Source organism: Theobroma cacao, chromosome 3, assembly GCF_000208745.1.
Source record: "Theobroma cacao cultivar B97-61/B2 chromosome 3, Criollo_cocoa_genome_V2, whole genome shotgun sequence".
NCBI classification, from domain to species: domain Eukaryota; kingdom Viridiplantae; phylum Streptophyta; class Magnoliopsida; order Malvales; family Malvaceae; genus Theobroma; species Theobroma cacao.
The window spans coordinates 1442779-1459607 of NC_030852.1; the positions used below are offsets into that span (position 1 = coordinate 1442779).

The window sequence follows — 16829 nt, forward strand, 5'->3', positions numbered from 1 at the left end:
GGAAGATAGAAATGAAAGTTCTCAGGGAAATGATAGCTCTAGAAGAGTTGAATGCTTAGCAGAAGGATGTGTAAGCTTGCTTTCTCTTCTTTTTCTTCATAAATCTTTTCTTCTCTCTTCTACTTTGTAAATGTGCTGAGGAGGTATGTTGGAGCCATTGGAGTTCATTTAAGACCGAATATAGCCGTTGTTTGGTTGCAAAATGTGCCTTACAGCTATAATGGATAGATCCCTAAACTACAAAATTCAAAAATCTGTGAGCGAGGGATCGAAACCTTTCAAAGGGGTTGCTAGGGATCCAATAGCTTTTGTGTGAAATAAATCGATCCCTAGAACCCTAAAGATCAAACATTGTAGCTTTGTTCATGAAAAACACTTCGACACTATAAAGACAAATACATAGGAGTTTTTAACAAGAAGGATTTAAGCTCAAAAGTCATTCAAGCAACTTTGATTATGGTTTTTTGAATTTTAAAATTATAATCACTTTCAATCTAACATAAGCATCACGTGATATGTGTTCTCTCAGACAAAAACAAAAATCTTGTTAAATTGTTTCATTAAAAGCCAAAATATTTGAATTCAACATTAAATATTAAGATACTTCAATAGCATTTAAACTTCACATGATGATGTTTTGTCCTATATGGAAAAAAAAAATTTAATTATTGTAATTCAATTGGTTAATGTTTTGTAAATTACGTGAAGATGTTTACTCATGCAAAATCGTTTAGTTAAAAGATGCAAAGTCTAAATAGATATAAAATTTATTACACCTATTAATTTTGCTAACTCGTAAACATCATATCATACACGTTTTCTGTAAAAAAAAAAAATCTTCTTGTGGAAATTATTGCATTAAGAGTGACGATATTTAAATTTGACATTAAATGTTAAGCTACTTAATTCAATAACATTTAAACTTTAGGTGATAATATTGTCTAATTTTAAAAAAGAATATAAGCTATATTCAATTGATTAATGTTTTGTAAATTATGTAAAAATCACATCATGTGAAACCGTTTTATTAAAACTAAAACATCTAAATAGGTATAAAATATTATTACATCTATTACTTCTCTTACTTTGTCAACTCACAAGCATCATGTGATGATAAATGTTAAGATACTTCAAAAACACTTAAACTTCATTTGATGATGTATTGTCTAATTTTGAAAAAGAATTTAATGATCATAATTCAATTGGTTAACATTGTGTAAATCACGTCAAGATATTTACTCGATATGAAATCATTTCTTTAAAAGATGAAATGTATAAATAGATATAAAAAATTATTACACCTATTAACTTTGCCAACTCACAAGCATCACATGATACACGTTTTCTCAAAAAAAAAAAAAAAAATCTTCTCAAGGAAATTGTTTCACTAAGAGTCAAAATATTTAAATTTGACATTTAATGTTAAGATACTTGTTCTAGTAACACTTCCAATTTTGAAAAAGAATTGAATGATTATATTTCAATTGGTTAATGCTTTATAAATCGCGTGAAGTCATTTACTTAACATAAAACTATTTCGTTAAAAGATGAAATGTTTAAATAGATATAAAATATTATTGCACTTATTAATTTTGCCAACTCATACATATTTTCTCAACGAAAAAAAAAAACATCTTCCTGAAGAAATTCTTTCACTATTAGCTAAAATATTAAAATTGACATTAAATTTTAGGAAACTTGTTCTGGTAACACTGCCAGTTTTGAAAAAGAATTTAATGAATTTTTTTGAAGAGAAAAGAATTTAATGATTATAATTCAATTGGTTAACACTTTATAAATCATGTGAAAATATTCAATAAACATGAAACAATTTTATTAAAAGATAAAATGTCTAAATAGATATAAAATATTATTACACCTATTAATTTTATCAATTCATACGTGTTTTCTGATCAAGAAAAAAAACATCTTCCTAAGGAAATTGTTTTACTAAGAGCTAAAATATTTAAATTTGACATTAAATTTTAAGATACTTGTTCCGGCAACATTGTCAATTTTGAAAATGAATTTAATGATTATAATTCAATTGGTTAATGCTTTGTAAATCACGTGAAGATATTTACTCAATATGAAACCGTTTCGTTAAAAGATGAAATGTCTAAATAGAAATAAAATATCATTACATCCATTAATTGCCAACTCATACGCGTTTTCTCAATAAAAAAAAAACATCTTTTTGAGGAAATTGTTTCACTAAGAGCCAAAATATTTGAATGTGACATTAAATGTTAGAATACTTGTTTCGGTAACATTGCCAATTTTGAAAATGAATTTAATAATTATAATTCAATTGGTTAGCGCTTTTATAATCATGTGAAGATGTCTACTCTTTTATATATTTTAAAATGTTTAAACCTCGATAACATCGCCGAAACTTCTCTATAAATTTAACCCTATCCCTTCTATCAATTCATAAGTTACTCTTTGCTCGAAGTCTTTCATTGATCATGGAAGACGATCCGGAGCCTGACACAGCATTACATTTCTTTCGAAATTTTCAATGTTTCTTAAAAATGGATGGTATAGGGAAAACGAAGGCTGAACAAGAGCTCCAATCTTGCTATAGCATCATTCGAGCTGTTCTTAGTTCTGGCCATTGGAGGTGATTTTCTCAACTCCTTTAATTTTCTATATATATTTTGTACACAGACATTCTGCTTTCAATCTAAATTTTTTCCCATATTTTTTGCAGTTAATTGAGCCAATGTCGAAAAAGACATTGGAACAGAAAGACTCCATATTATATGCTTCCTCAAATGGAAAAGAGCAATAGAACGAGGCTGTGTTGTTCAGGGGATTGGAGCAATTCAGGTTGTGGGGTGTCCACGTCTGTATGTTTGCAGCTCCAGTTGGTACAACACGGTTTGTAGACAAGTCCATCAAGATTGTTTGGATGGGTCCAAGCTCAATGTTAGTACCAATTTCTTCTTGAATTTTTTGCTTTACATTTTGGCTTGGACAATTGCATAAGTTAATTTCTTGGTGATTGTTGCAGTGCTTCATCAAAAGAGCAATACGAAAAGCTATTCAGGTACAACTGGGCAACAACAAACCATGCATGATCTGGCCAAAGGATTTCAGCATGGATTTCTTTAGCCTGAGCTAATCTTGGAAGGCGAGTTATCAGGTCTTTTAAGGGCATGGGTTGACAACGCTTCCAGTGAGAATTGATATGTCGCTGTTTGGGGATAATGGTTGAGCTTGGAGATTCATCCTACAACTTCGATGGATTTGTCAGGACTGTGTAGTTGACTGAAGTGAGAGCATACTGACACATGATCTCGTAGCCTCTTGGCCTCCTAATCTTTTGCTACTTCATCATTTGAGAAGCGCTAGCCATAGAATCATGTAAAGCAGGTAAGACATTCAGATTTATCAATTCCATCTCAAGAATCAATGAAGGAAAATGCAATTAACCCATTTTTTTACCTTGTTGCAGGCTTCCCAGTGAGTGGATGATTGGGTCATGCTCTTACATGATTCTCAAAGCTTGATTGAAATTTCCGCCATGATTCAACATGCCTATCCAGCCATTCTCAAAAGGCTGGAAGCTTATGTACCCTAAGATTTATAGGGATGATCAATTTCCTCTTAGCTTTTTACAACCATGCAACCAAGTTATAAGGTTGGTCTCACTCTATAGTGTACATACATATTGAAACAAAATTCCAATCAATTGAAAAGGAAGGCATCAGAAAATTAGAATGCACAAGTTTTCTTCATCAGAGGTGGGAAGAAAAAATGTCGGACAATATTGCATTACCAACGAAATTTTTCCTAAAAAAATTTCTTTATCAAAATAAAAGCACAGTGATTTGATTGAATGTAATAAAAAAATAAAAATTTATTTAAATATTCGTGAATACTTTAGGGCTTTTTAAAATATAATGTCTATAACATACTATTACATATTAATTTTACCAAATCACAAGCATCACATGGTATGCGTTCTCTCCAAAAAAAAAACTTCCTTAAAAAATTGTTTCTCAAAGAGTTAAAATATTTAAAATTTACATTTAATGTTAAGATACGTGTTCCCGTAACATTTCCCATTTTGAAAAAGAATTTAATGGTTATAATTGAATTAGTTAACCCTTTGTAAATTACGAGAAGACATTTACTTAATATGAAATCATTTTATTAATATATGAAATATCTAAAAAGATATAAAATACTATTATACCTATTAATTTTGCCAACTAACAAGCATCCCAGGATACACATTTTCTCAAAAGAAATAACATCTTCCCGAAGAAATTGTTCCACAAAGAGCCAAAATATTTAAATTTGACATTAAATGTTAAGATCCTTAATTTAATAACATTTAAACTTCATTTGATAATATTTTTCTAATTTTGAAAAAGAATTTGCAGATCAAAATTTAATTGGTTCATGCCTTGTAAATTATGGGAAAACTTTTGCTCACGTGAAACTGTTTTATATAAAAATAGAACATCTAAATAGGTATAAAATATTATTACATATATTACTTTCCCAATTCACAAGCATCACATAATATGCATTTTCTAAAATAATATTATCCTATGAAAATTCTTTCATTTAGAGTCAAAATATTTAAATTTGACATTAAATCTTAGAATACTTCAATAACACTTAAAACTTCATACGACGATGTTTTGTCTATTTTGATAAAGAATTTAATGATTATAATTCAATTGGTTAATGTTTTGTAAATCACGTGAAGATATTTACTCAACATGAAATCATTTCGTTAAACGATGAAACGTCAAAATAAATATAAAATATTATTACACTTATTAATTTTGTCAACTTATACGTGTTTTCTCAATAGAAAAAAACATCTTCATAAGAAAATTGTTTCACTAAGAATTAAAATTATTTAAATGTGACATTAAATATTAAGATACATGTTCCGATAACATTGCCAATTTTGAAAAAAAAAATTAATGATTATAATTCAATTGGTTAATACTTTGTAAATCACGTGAAGATATTTACTCAATATGAAACCGTTTCGTTAAAAGATAAACTGTGTAAATAGATATAAAATATTATTACACTTATTAATTTTGCCAACTCATACGCGTTTTCTCAATAGAAAAAAACATCTTCTTGAGAAAGTTGTTTCACTAAGAATTAAAATATTTAAATGTGACATTAAATATTAAGATACCTGTTTCAGTAAAATTGCAAATTTCGAAAAAGAATTTAATGATTATAATTCAATTGGTTAATGCTTTGTAAATCACGTGAAGATATTTACTTTACATGAAACCGTTTCATTAAAAGATGAAACGTCCAAATAAATATAAAATATTATTACACCTATTAATTTTGTCAACTCATACGCGTTTTCTAAACAGAAAAAAACATCTTCCTGAGGAAATTGTTTAACTAAGAATTAAAATATTTGAATGTGACATTAAATATTAAGATACCTGTTCCAATAATATTGCAAATTTCAAAAAAGAATTTAATGATTATCATTCAATTGGTTAATGCTTTGTAAATGAGGTGAAAATATTTACTCTACATGAAACCGTTTCATTGAAAGATGAAACGTATAAATAGATATAAAATATTATTCACTTATTAATTTTGCCAACTCATACATGTTTTCTCAACAGAAAAAAACATCTTCCTGAGGAAATTCTTTCACTAAGTATTAAAATATTTAAATGTGACATTAAATATTAAGATACCTGTTCCGGTAACATTGCCAATTTCGCAAAAGAATTTAATGATTATAATCCAATTGGTTAATACTTTGTAAATCACGTGAAGATATTTACTCGACATGAAACTGTTTCGTTAAAAGATGAAATGTCTAAATAAATATTTAAATGTGACATTAAATATTAAGATACATGTTCCGATAACATTGCCAATTTTGAAAAAAGAATTTAATGATTATAATTCAATCGATTATACTTTACAAATCACATGAAGTTATTTACTCGACATGAAACCGTTTCGTTAAAAGATAAACTGTGTAAATAGATATAAAATATTATTACACTTATTAATTTTGCCAACTCATACGCGTTTTCTCAACAGAAAAAAACATCTTCCTGAGGAAGTTGTTTCACTAAGAATTAAAATTATTTAAATGTGACATTAAATATTAAGATACATGTTCCGATAACATTGCCAATTTTGAAAAAAGAATTTAATGATTATAATTCAATCGATTAATACTTTACAAATCACATGAAGATATTTACTCGACATGAAACCGTTTCGTTAAAAGATGAAACGTGTAAATAGATATAAAATATTATTACACTTATTAATTTTGCCAACTCATACGTGTTTTCTCAACAGAAAAAAACATCTTCCTGAGGAAATTGTTTAACTAAGAATTAAAATATTTGAATGTGACATTAAATATTAAGATACCTGTTTCAGTAAAATTGCAAATTTCGAAAAAGAATTTAATGATTATAATTCAATTGGTTAATGCTTTGTAAATCACGTGAAGATATTTACTCAACATGAAACCGTTTCATTAAAAGATAAAACGTGTAAATAGATATAAAATATTATTACACCTATTAATTTTATCAATTCATACGTGTTTTCTGATCAAGAAAAAAAACATCTTCCTAAGGAAATTGTTACACTAAGAGCTAAAATATTTAAATTTGACATTAAATTTTAAGATACTTGTTCCGGCAACATTGTCAATTTTGAAAATGAATTTAATGATTATAATTCAATTGGTTAATGCTTTGTAAATCACGTGAAGATATTTACTCAATATGAAACCGTTTCGTTAAAAGATGAAATGTCTAAATAGAAATAAAATATCATTACATCCATTAATTGCCAACTCATACGCGTTTTCTCAATAAAAAAAAAAACATCTTTTTGAGGAAATTGTTTCACTAAGAGCCAAAATATTTGAATGTGACATTAAATGTTAGAATACTTGTTTCGGTAACATTGCCAATTTTGAAAATGAATTTAATAATTATAATTCAATTGGTTNCGTAATATATAAGTACAAAACACATAATTCATATTCAAAATGAGTTTAAAAGTCTAAAATCTTCATTTAAAATGAAATTACGGTTATTTGAATATAATAAGAAAATAAAAGAAATATTAAGTAAAATATTTCTATTTTCTTATAAAACAATATTTATAGAGTTATACGTGAATAATTTTTATATTTTTATAAAAGCTAAATAAATTTATACATATTGAAATACAGTAAGCCAAAATATTTAATTTAATTTACAATAACAAGAGGGCCCCCGAATAAACAAAAATAAAGAGGACTGTGAACTTACGGTTTGGAAAATGCAGATCCAATAGTAGTCCTCGATAAGATCAGCTATCTGCAGCCTATACTGAACCTGAAGTGGGTGGAAAGGAGGGTGGTGAGATTATAAAATCTCAATGAGTAAATAGACATCATCATAAATATCTAGAATTGAGTACATAGAGATAATAAAATAAATCATCGTAAACTGGGTCACAGCATAAGAATACATTTCATTTAAAATATGTAAAGAGGCTTATGAATCTCATAAAAACTAGGCTTGTGCCATAAATCCATTCTCGGTGACACCTTGGCCTAGGCATCCTACCGAGATCGCCAAGGCTATTAAAATTTACATTTCACATAAATCATATTTTTGTTTTGAAAACATAGCCATTCTTTGGCGTTGGCTGAGTTCCCCCTCACGTGATGGTTTAACGTGAAGTGAACTCTAAACTTTACCCCAGGAGATACCCTACGCGCCTCTCCGTTCGAGGTAAGAATATAATGGGGTTTACTGTGCCCCTCTAAAAGACTGGTCCACAGAAACCCCCTACTGCAGTGATTAATTAATATATAATCCACCATACAATAAAACTCAATAACATGATATGGTAATTTTGTAATTCGCAGTCTTTTAAGGTAACCAAACAATTTGTATTTCAATAGAATTGCCAACTAGCCAATCATGCCCGATTTATCATAAGCCAATCAATTTAAACAATCAAATTACCACAATTAACAGTCTCCGTGTACTCTATTTTTTAAAATCATTATTAATTTCAAAATAATTTATAATTTAATTTCATTGGAACACCTTCATTCATAAAACATGAAAATTTACCTTTTTAAATCCATTTTTCCATAGAATTAAAGAAATCATCTAAAAATCACCCTAGATAATTAAAATGACAGTAAGTTTACTCACAATGTCTAGAATGCAGACTTTCGACGCACTCTATCTACTGGTCTTCGGATGCAATTTCCTTACCTTTATCGGAGGACTCACCACCTTGACACAGTACAAAATCGAGAAATTCACTACATTGGTACTAAATTGAAATTAAACTAATTTAGACTATTAATGCATAATATGAAATGCAAAAATGCACTGGTAACTATCTAAACTCGGTATTGGCCTAATTCGTCTTGTCACCCGATTAAATTACTAACGCGTCCAATTTAATCCCAAATTAATTTTTTTCAGTTTTTATACCTCAATTGCACCCAAATTGACTTAATATCCCTCAGTGTGGTGCAAATTATCAGTCTCGATAGTAAATTACGAAAATACCCCTAATGGGTAAAAATTCGTATTTTTACTCCAAAAATTCTCATTATTTTTGTAGGCTCATAATTCATCATTTCTTAACCAATTCTCTTAGAATAAAAATCAAACTCATCCTCACTCATACATGGTAAATTCGGCTATTAATGGTTGTGGGAGAAAATAAATTCTTTTCTTGTTGTTTTGTTTCTAAATATGCTAAACTAACTAAAAACACTAACATAATTTAAAATCAAATTAATCTAACAACTTTCTCTCTCCTAACCCATTTTGATCAGCCAACAATTCATCATAAAAACATGTAATTTAAGCATGAAAAATAAGGAGAAATGCTTAAGGAAAATAGATTTCAAGCTTTAGTTGAAAAATCCTACATTTTTCACTTGTTTTCCTTGATTTTCCACACTTTTTCTCTTGAAATTCCTCACCTAGGGTTTGTTCTTCCTCTCTTTCTCTTTCTTCCTTACTTGGCCGAATATTTGGAGAGTAATGGGCTGATATATGCTGATTTTTTAGTTAAATAATAAAATATCCTAAGCTTGACACATGGCATTTTCTTATTAGTTCATTTTTAAAATTTTAAAAATTTAAACATTTTTTCTCCACCACATGATTAGTCAAGGGTCAAAGATGAAGATAAAGGAAGACCATGTGCTGGAAAAAATGTCCTGATGGTGGAAAATTACAATTTTGCCCCTATGGTGGCAAAATTATCATTTTACCCTTTTACTCTAAATTATACCGAAATTAAAATTTTTCACTCCTAAACCTCAAATCATACTCCAATAAGTCAAATGGGGTCAAAAAAATCTTTTCTAAAATTCTCATTTTGTCCCCAGGTGGTAAATGACCATTTTGGCCCTAGATAGTGAAAATTTTGATTCGACTCCAAATTGATCCTCAAACTCCGAATTACCATTTTGAGTCATCATTGGACTGTGACGATCTTAATCTCACCTTAAAATTCCTATTTGATCTAGTTCGAGGATTAAATCAACTTTGTTGTACCTCTAGGTACAATACCGACTTTTGTAAATTTTTCGGGACTCTCCTAGCATACAATCATGCTATCATCACATGTACGTCATGAATAGTATTTTATAAGGTCGGGCTTTACAAAATGTCTAAATAAATATAAAATATTATTACACTTAATAATATTACCAACTCATACGCGCTTTCGTAACAGAAAAAAAGGAAATTGTTTCACTAAGAATTAAAATATTTGAATGTGACATTAAATATTAAGATACATGTTTCGATAACATTGCCAATTTTGAAAAAAATTTAATGATTATAATTCAATTGGTTAATGCTTTGTAAATTTCGTGAAGATATTTACTCAACATGAAACCGTTTCATTAAAAGATAAAACGTGTAAATAGATATAAAATATTATTACACCAATTAATTTTGCCAACCCATACGCGTTTTCTCAATAAAAAAACTTCTTCATGAGAAAATTGTTTCACTAAGAATTAAAATATTTAAATGTGATATTAAATATTAAGATACCTGTTCTAGTAACATTGCAAATTTCGAAAAAGAATTTAATGATTATAATTCAATTGGTTAATGCTTTGTAAATCACGTGAAGATATTTACTTTACATGAAACCGTTTCATTAAAAGATAAAACGTGTAAATAGATATAAAATATTATTACACCAATTAATTTTGCCAACCCATACGCGTTTTCTCAATAAAAAAACTTCTTCATGAGAAAATTGTTTCACTAAGAATTAAAATATTTAAATGTGATATTAAATATTAAGATACCTGTTCTAGTAACATTGCAAATTTCGAAAAAGAATTTAATGATTATAATTCAATTGGTTAATGCTTTGTAAATCACGTGAAAATATTTACTCTACATGAAACCGTTTCGTTAAAAGATGAAACGTGTAAATAGATATAAAATATTATTACACTTATTAATTTTGCTAACTCATACGCGTTTTCTCAACAGAAAAAAACATATTCTTGAGGAAATTGTTTCACTAAGAATTAAAATATTTAAATGCGACATTAAATATTAAGATACCTGTTCGGTAACATTGCCAATTTTGAAAAAGAATTTAATGATTATAATTCAATTGGTTAACCCCTTATATAATCATGTGAAGATGTATATTCTTTTTTATATATTAAAATATTTAAAACCTCAATAACATTGTCTCAACTTTTCTATAAATTCAACCCTATCCCTCCTATCAATTCACAAGTTTGTCTTTGGTTGAAGTCTTTCATTGATCATGGAAGACGATCCGGAGCCTGACATAGCATTACATTTCTTTCAAAATTTTCAATGTTTCTTAAAAATGGATGGTATAGGGAAAACGAAGGCTGAACAAGAGCTCCAATCTTGCTATAGCATCATTGGAGCTGTTATTAGTTCTGGCCATTGGAGGTGATTTTCTCAACAAATTTAATTTTCTGTAACTTTATACACAAGCATTCTGCTCTCAATTTGGAGTTTTTTCTCTATTTTGTGCAGTAATTTGAGCCAATGTCGAAAAAGACATTGGAGCAAAAAGCCTCCATATTTTATGCTTCTTTAAATGGTGAAGAGCAATATGAGAAGGTTGGGTTGCTGAGGAGGTTGGAGCCATCCAAGTTGTGGGGTGTTCACATCTGTATGTTTCTAGCTTCAGTTGGCACAACACAGTTTCTGAAAAGTTCATCGAGATTGTTCTGATGAGTCCAAGCTCAGTGTAGGTGCCAATTTCTTTTTGAATTTTTGCTGTACATTTTGGTTTGGACCAATTCCAAAAGTTAAATTCTTGGTGATTGTTGCAGTGCCTCATCAAAAGAGCAATATGAAAGCTATTCAGCTACAACTGGGCAACAACAAACCACGCATAATCCGGCCAAACGATTTCAGCATGGATTTCTTTAGCCTGAGCTAATCTGGGAAGGTGAGTTATCAGGTCTTTTAAAGAAATGGGTTGACAAAGCTCTCAATGAGAATTGATACGTTGCTGTTTGGGGATAATGGTTGAGCTTGGAGATTCATCCTACAATTTCGATGGGTTTGTCAGAACTGTGTAGTTAACTGAAGTGAAGGGATACTGATACATGATCCCATAGCCTTTTGGCCTCCTGATCTTTTGCTACTTCATCATTTAAGAAGCGTTAGCAATAGAATCATATAGAGCAGGTAAGACATTCAGATTTATCAATTCCATCTCAAGAATCAATGAAGGAAAATGCAACGAACCCATTTTTTCCCTTCTTGCAGGCCTCTCAGTAAGTGGATGACGGGGTCATGCTCTTACGTGATTCTCAAAATCTGATTGAAATTTCTGCCATGATGCAACATGCCTATCCCGCCACTCTCAACGGCCGGAAGCCTATCTGCCCCTAAGATTTCTGGAGATGATCAATTTTCTCCTAGCCTTTTACAACCATGCAACCAAGTTAAAAGGTTGGTCTCACTCTATAGTGTACATACTAAAGAAAATTCCAAACAATTGAGAAGGAAGACATCAGAAAATCAGAATGCACAAGTTTTCTTCATCAGAGGTGGGAAGAAAAATGTCAGACCGTATTACATTACCAATGGAATTTTTCCTAAAAAAATTTCTTATGGTGCTACTTCAAACATTGTGTTCTAAAGAACAGTATTCCCATTACAAATGTAAACTAAACTCTCTGTTTTTTGGGCCTTTGAGGAGTTGCCCTTATCATTGTAGACTCTTGAGTCTTAACCTATCATCACAAGTTTAATTTTTGTCAAAGTGTTCTAAATAATAAATTGAATGCTATTTACTTTAAACTTTTAATTGTATATGTTATATCAGATTGTTATAATATTTTTCTTGTGAAATGGTTTTGTTAAAAGATGAAATGTCCAAATAGATATAAAATATTGTTATACCCACTAATTTTGTCAACTCACAAGAATCACTTGATATGTGTTTTCTCAAAAAAGGAAAAATCTCCCTGAGGTAATTGTTTCACTAATGGCCAAAATGGTTCTATTTGACATTTCATGTTAGGATACTTGTTCCGATAACACTTTCAATTTTGAAAAAGAATTTAATGGTTATAATTCAATTGGTTAACACTTTGTAAGTCACATGAAAATATTTATTCAATATGAAACTATTTTGTTAAAAGATGAAATGTCAAGATAGGTATAAAATAGAAATAATGTTTAAAAAAACTCTTGAATTATTTAGAAAAATAGAAACTCATCTAGCACGTTGAGATTGGTGGGGACAAGAAGGGGAAGTGAACATCTCTTTTCTATTGAATTAGCCAACTCATACGCGTTTTCTCAACAGAAAAAAAAAAAAAAACATCATTTTGAGAAACTTGTTTCATTAAGAACTCAAATATTTAAATGTGACATTAAATATTAAGATATTTGTTTTGGTAACATTGCCAATTTTGAAAAAAGAATTTAATGATTATAATTCAATTGGTTAATACTTTGTAAATCACGTGAAGATATTTACTCAATATCAAATCATTTTATTAAAAGATGAAATGTCTAAATAAATATAAAATATTATTACACTTATTAATTTTCCTAACTCATAAGTATCACATGATATGCGTTTACTCAAAAAAAAAAAAAAACTTCTTGAGGAAATTGTTTCACTAAGAGTCAAAATATTTAAATTTGACATTTAATGTTAGGATACTTGTTTCGGAAAAATCTCAATTTTAAGAAAGAATTAAATGATTATAATTTAATTGGTTAACATTTTGTAAATCAAGTGAAGATGCTTACTCAACATAAAACCATTTATCTAAAAGATGAAATGTCTAGATAGATATAAAATATTATTACACTTATTAATTTTGCCAACTCTTACATGTTTTCTCAACTAAAAAAAAATCTTCCTAAGGAAATTGTTTCGTTAAGAGCTAAAATATTTAAATGTGACATTAAATGTTAGGATACTTGTTCTAGTAACACTGTCAATTTTGAAAAAGAATTTAATGATTATAATTCAATTAGTTAACACTTTGTAAATCACGTGAAGATATTTTTTCAAAATGAAATCGTTTTGTTAAAAGATAAAATGTTTAAATAGATATAAAATATTATTACACCTATTGATTTTGCCAACTCATACGCGTTTTCTCAACAGAAAAAAAATCATCATCTTGAGAAAATTGTTTCATTAAGAGCTCAAATATTTAAACGTGACATTAAATATTAGGATATTTGTTCTGGTAACATTGCCAATTTTGAAAAAGAAATTTAATGATTATAATTCAATTGGTTAACGCTTGTTAAATCACGTGAAGATATTTATTCAACATGAAACCATTTTGTTAAAAGATAAAATGTTTAAATAGATATAAAATATTATTACACCTATTGATTTTGCCAACTCATACGCGTTTTCTCAACAGAAAAAAACATCTTCCTGAGGAAATTGTTTCACTAAGAATTAAAATATTTAAATGTGACATTAAATATTAGGATATTTGTTCTGGTAACATTGCCAATTTTGAAAAAAGAATTTAATGATTATAATTCAATTGGTTAACGCTTGTTAAATCACGTGAAGATATTTATTCAACATGAAACTGTTTCATTAAAAGATGAAACATATAAATGGATATAAAATATTATTACATCTATTAATTTTGCCAACTCATACGCGTTTTCTCAATAGAAAAAATAAACATCTTCCTAAGGAAATTGTTACACTAAAAGCTAAAATATTTAAATGTGACATTAATTGTTAGGATACTTGTTCCGGTAATATTGCCAATTTTGAAAGAGAATTTACTTATTATAATTCAATTGATTAACGCTTCACAAACCACGTGAAGATATTTACCCAATATGAAACCGTTACGTTAAAAGATGAAATGTCCAAATAGATATAAAATATTATTACACCTATTAATTTTGCCAACACATACGCGTTTTCTCAACAGAAAAAAAACATCTTCCTGAGAAAATTATTTCACTAAAAATTAAAATATTTAAATGTGACATTAAATGTTAAGATACCTGTTCCGGTAACATTGCCAATTTTGAAAAAAAAAATTAATGATTATAATTCAATTAGTTAACCTTTTATATAATCATGTGAAGATGCATATTCTTTTTTATATTTTAAAATGTTTAAACCTCAATAACATCCTCGCAACTTTTCTTTAAATTCAACCCTATCCCTCCTATCAATTCACAAGTTTGTGTTTGCTTGAAGTCTTTCATTGATCATGGAAGACGACCCGGAGCCTGACATAGCATTTCATATCTTTCAAAATTTTCAATGTTTCTTAAAAATGGATGGTACAGGGAAAAAAAAGGCTGAACAAGCGTTCCAATCTTGCTACAGCATCATTGGAGCTGTTATTAGTTCTAGCCATTGGAGGTGATTTTCTCAACAAATATAATTTACTATAATTTTTTACACATACATTCTGCTCTCAATCTGAAACTTTTTTTCTCGATTTTTTGTAGTAATTTGAGCCAATGTCGAAAAAGACATTGGAGCAAAAAGCCTCCATATTATACGCTTCTTTGAATGATGAAGAGCCATAGAACAAGGTTGGGTTGCCGAAGAGGTTGGAGCAATACAAGTTGTGGGGTGTCCACGTCTGTATGTTTCTAGCTTCAGTTGGCACAACATAGTTTCTATACAAGTTCATCAAGATTGTTTGGATGAGTCCAAGCTCAGTGTAAGTACCAATTTCTTTTTTAATTTTTTGCTGTACATCTTGCCTTGGACCAATTCCAAAAGTTAATTTCCTGGTGATTGTTGCAGTGCCTCATCAAAACAGCAATATGAAAAGGAGTGTAGCCACAATTAGGCAACAAGAAACCATGCATGATCTGGCCGAAGGATTTCAGCATGGATTTCTTTAGCCTAAGCTAATCTTGCAAGGCGAGTTATCAGGTCTTTTAAGGAAGTGGGTTGACATCACTTTCAAAGAGACTTGATATGTTGCTGTTTGGGGAAAATAGTTGAGCTTGGAGATTCATCCAACAACTCCGATGGATTTCTTAGGGACTGTGGAGTTAACTGAAGTGAGGGATACTGATGCATGATCCCGCAGCCTCTTGGCCTCTTGATCTTTTACTACTTCATCATTTGAGAAGCGCTAGCCATGGAATCCTATAAAACAGGTAAGACATTCATATTTATCAATTCCATTTGATCAAGTATCAATGAACTTCAAGTAAAATTGAAACAAATTGGAGGTAAGGAATTAAATGCTATGAACCCATTTTTTCTTCCTTCTTGCAGGCTTCTCAGTGGGTATTGCATGATTCTCAAAATTTGATTGAAATTTCTACCATGATTCAACATGTCTATCCAGCCAGTTTCGAAGGCTGAAAGCTTATCTACGCCTAAGATCTCTACGACTGATCAATTTCCTCCTAGCTTTTCACAACCATGCAATCAAGTTAAATGGTCGGTTTAACTCTATAGTGTACATACCAAAGAAAAATTCCAATCCGTTGTAAAGGAATACATCAAAAAATCAGAATACACAAATTTTGTTCATCAGAGGTGGCAAGAAAAGATGTCGGACCATATTATACTATCAATGAAAATTTTCTTAAAAAAATTTCTTATAGTGTTACTTTAAGGTTGTTGGGTTGCATTAGAATCAAAACTGTTTTTAATTAAAGTTGTAATCACCTGTTTAGTGGACTTCAAACACAATGTTCTAAGAACATTATTCCAAATTACAATTGCAATCTAGTTTAAGGTGAAACCGATTTCTTAAAAGATGAAATGTCTAAATATTTATATTTGAAATCTAATGTTAGGATACTGGTTTTAATAACACTTCCAATTTTGAAAAAGAATTTAATGATTATAATTCAATTGGTTAACGCTTTGTAAATCATGTGAAGATATTTACTCATTATGAAACCGTTTTCTTAAGAGATGAAATGTCTAAATAGGTATAAAATATATTATTATACCTATAAATTTTGCCAACTTAGAAGCATCACATGATATGCGTTTTTTCAAAAAAAAAATCTTCTGAAGGAAATTGTTTCACAAAGAGTCAAAATATTTAAATTTAATATTTAACGCTTCCAATTTTGAAAAAGAATTTAATGGTTATAATTTAATTGGTTAACGTTATGTAAATCACGTGAAGATTACTCATTATGAAACTATTGTGTTAAGAGGTGAAATATTATACACCTATTAACTTTGCCAACACACAAGCATCACATGATACGCGTTTTTTCAACAAAAAAAAAAGCATCTTCCTAAGGAATTTGTTACACTAAAAGCCAAAATATTTAAATGTGACATTTAATGTAAGGATA

General features: G+C 29.1%; 3 long non-coding RNA genes across 4 annotated transcripts; all 3 read left to right on the plus strand.

Annotated features, from left to right (window-relative positions):
- On the plus strand, positions 2441 to 3783 carry LOC18604006. 2 transcript variants are annotated; one of them, XR_001926933.1, is made up of 4 exons: positions 2441 to 2623; positions 2714 to 2931; positions 3017 to 3378; positions 3470 to 3783. It is a non-coding gene; the product is annotated as an uncharacterized LOC18604006 (long non-coding RNA). The 2 variants fall into 2 exon arrangements; XR_001926932.1 differs by having other exon boundaries at positions 3461 to 3782.
- LOC18604007 lies at positions 10794 to 12297 on the plus strand. The gene is made up of 4 exons (XR_001926964.1): positions 10794 to 10967; positions 11055 to 11271; positions 11357 to 11717; positions 11799 to 12297. It is a non-coding gene; the product is annotated as an uncharacterized LOC18604007 (long non-coding RNA).
- LOC18604008 lies at positions 14734 to 16204 on the plus strand. The gene is made up of 4 exons (XR_001926961.1): positions 14734 to 14907; positions 14997 to 15214; positions 15301 to 15662; positions 15784 to 16204. It is a non-coding gene; the product is annotated as an uncharacterized LOC18604008 (long non-coding RNA).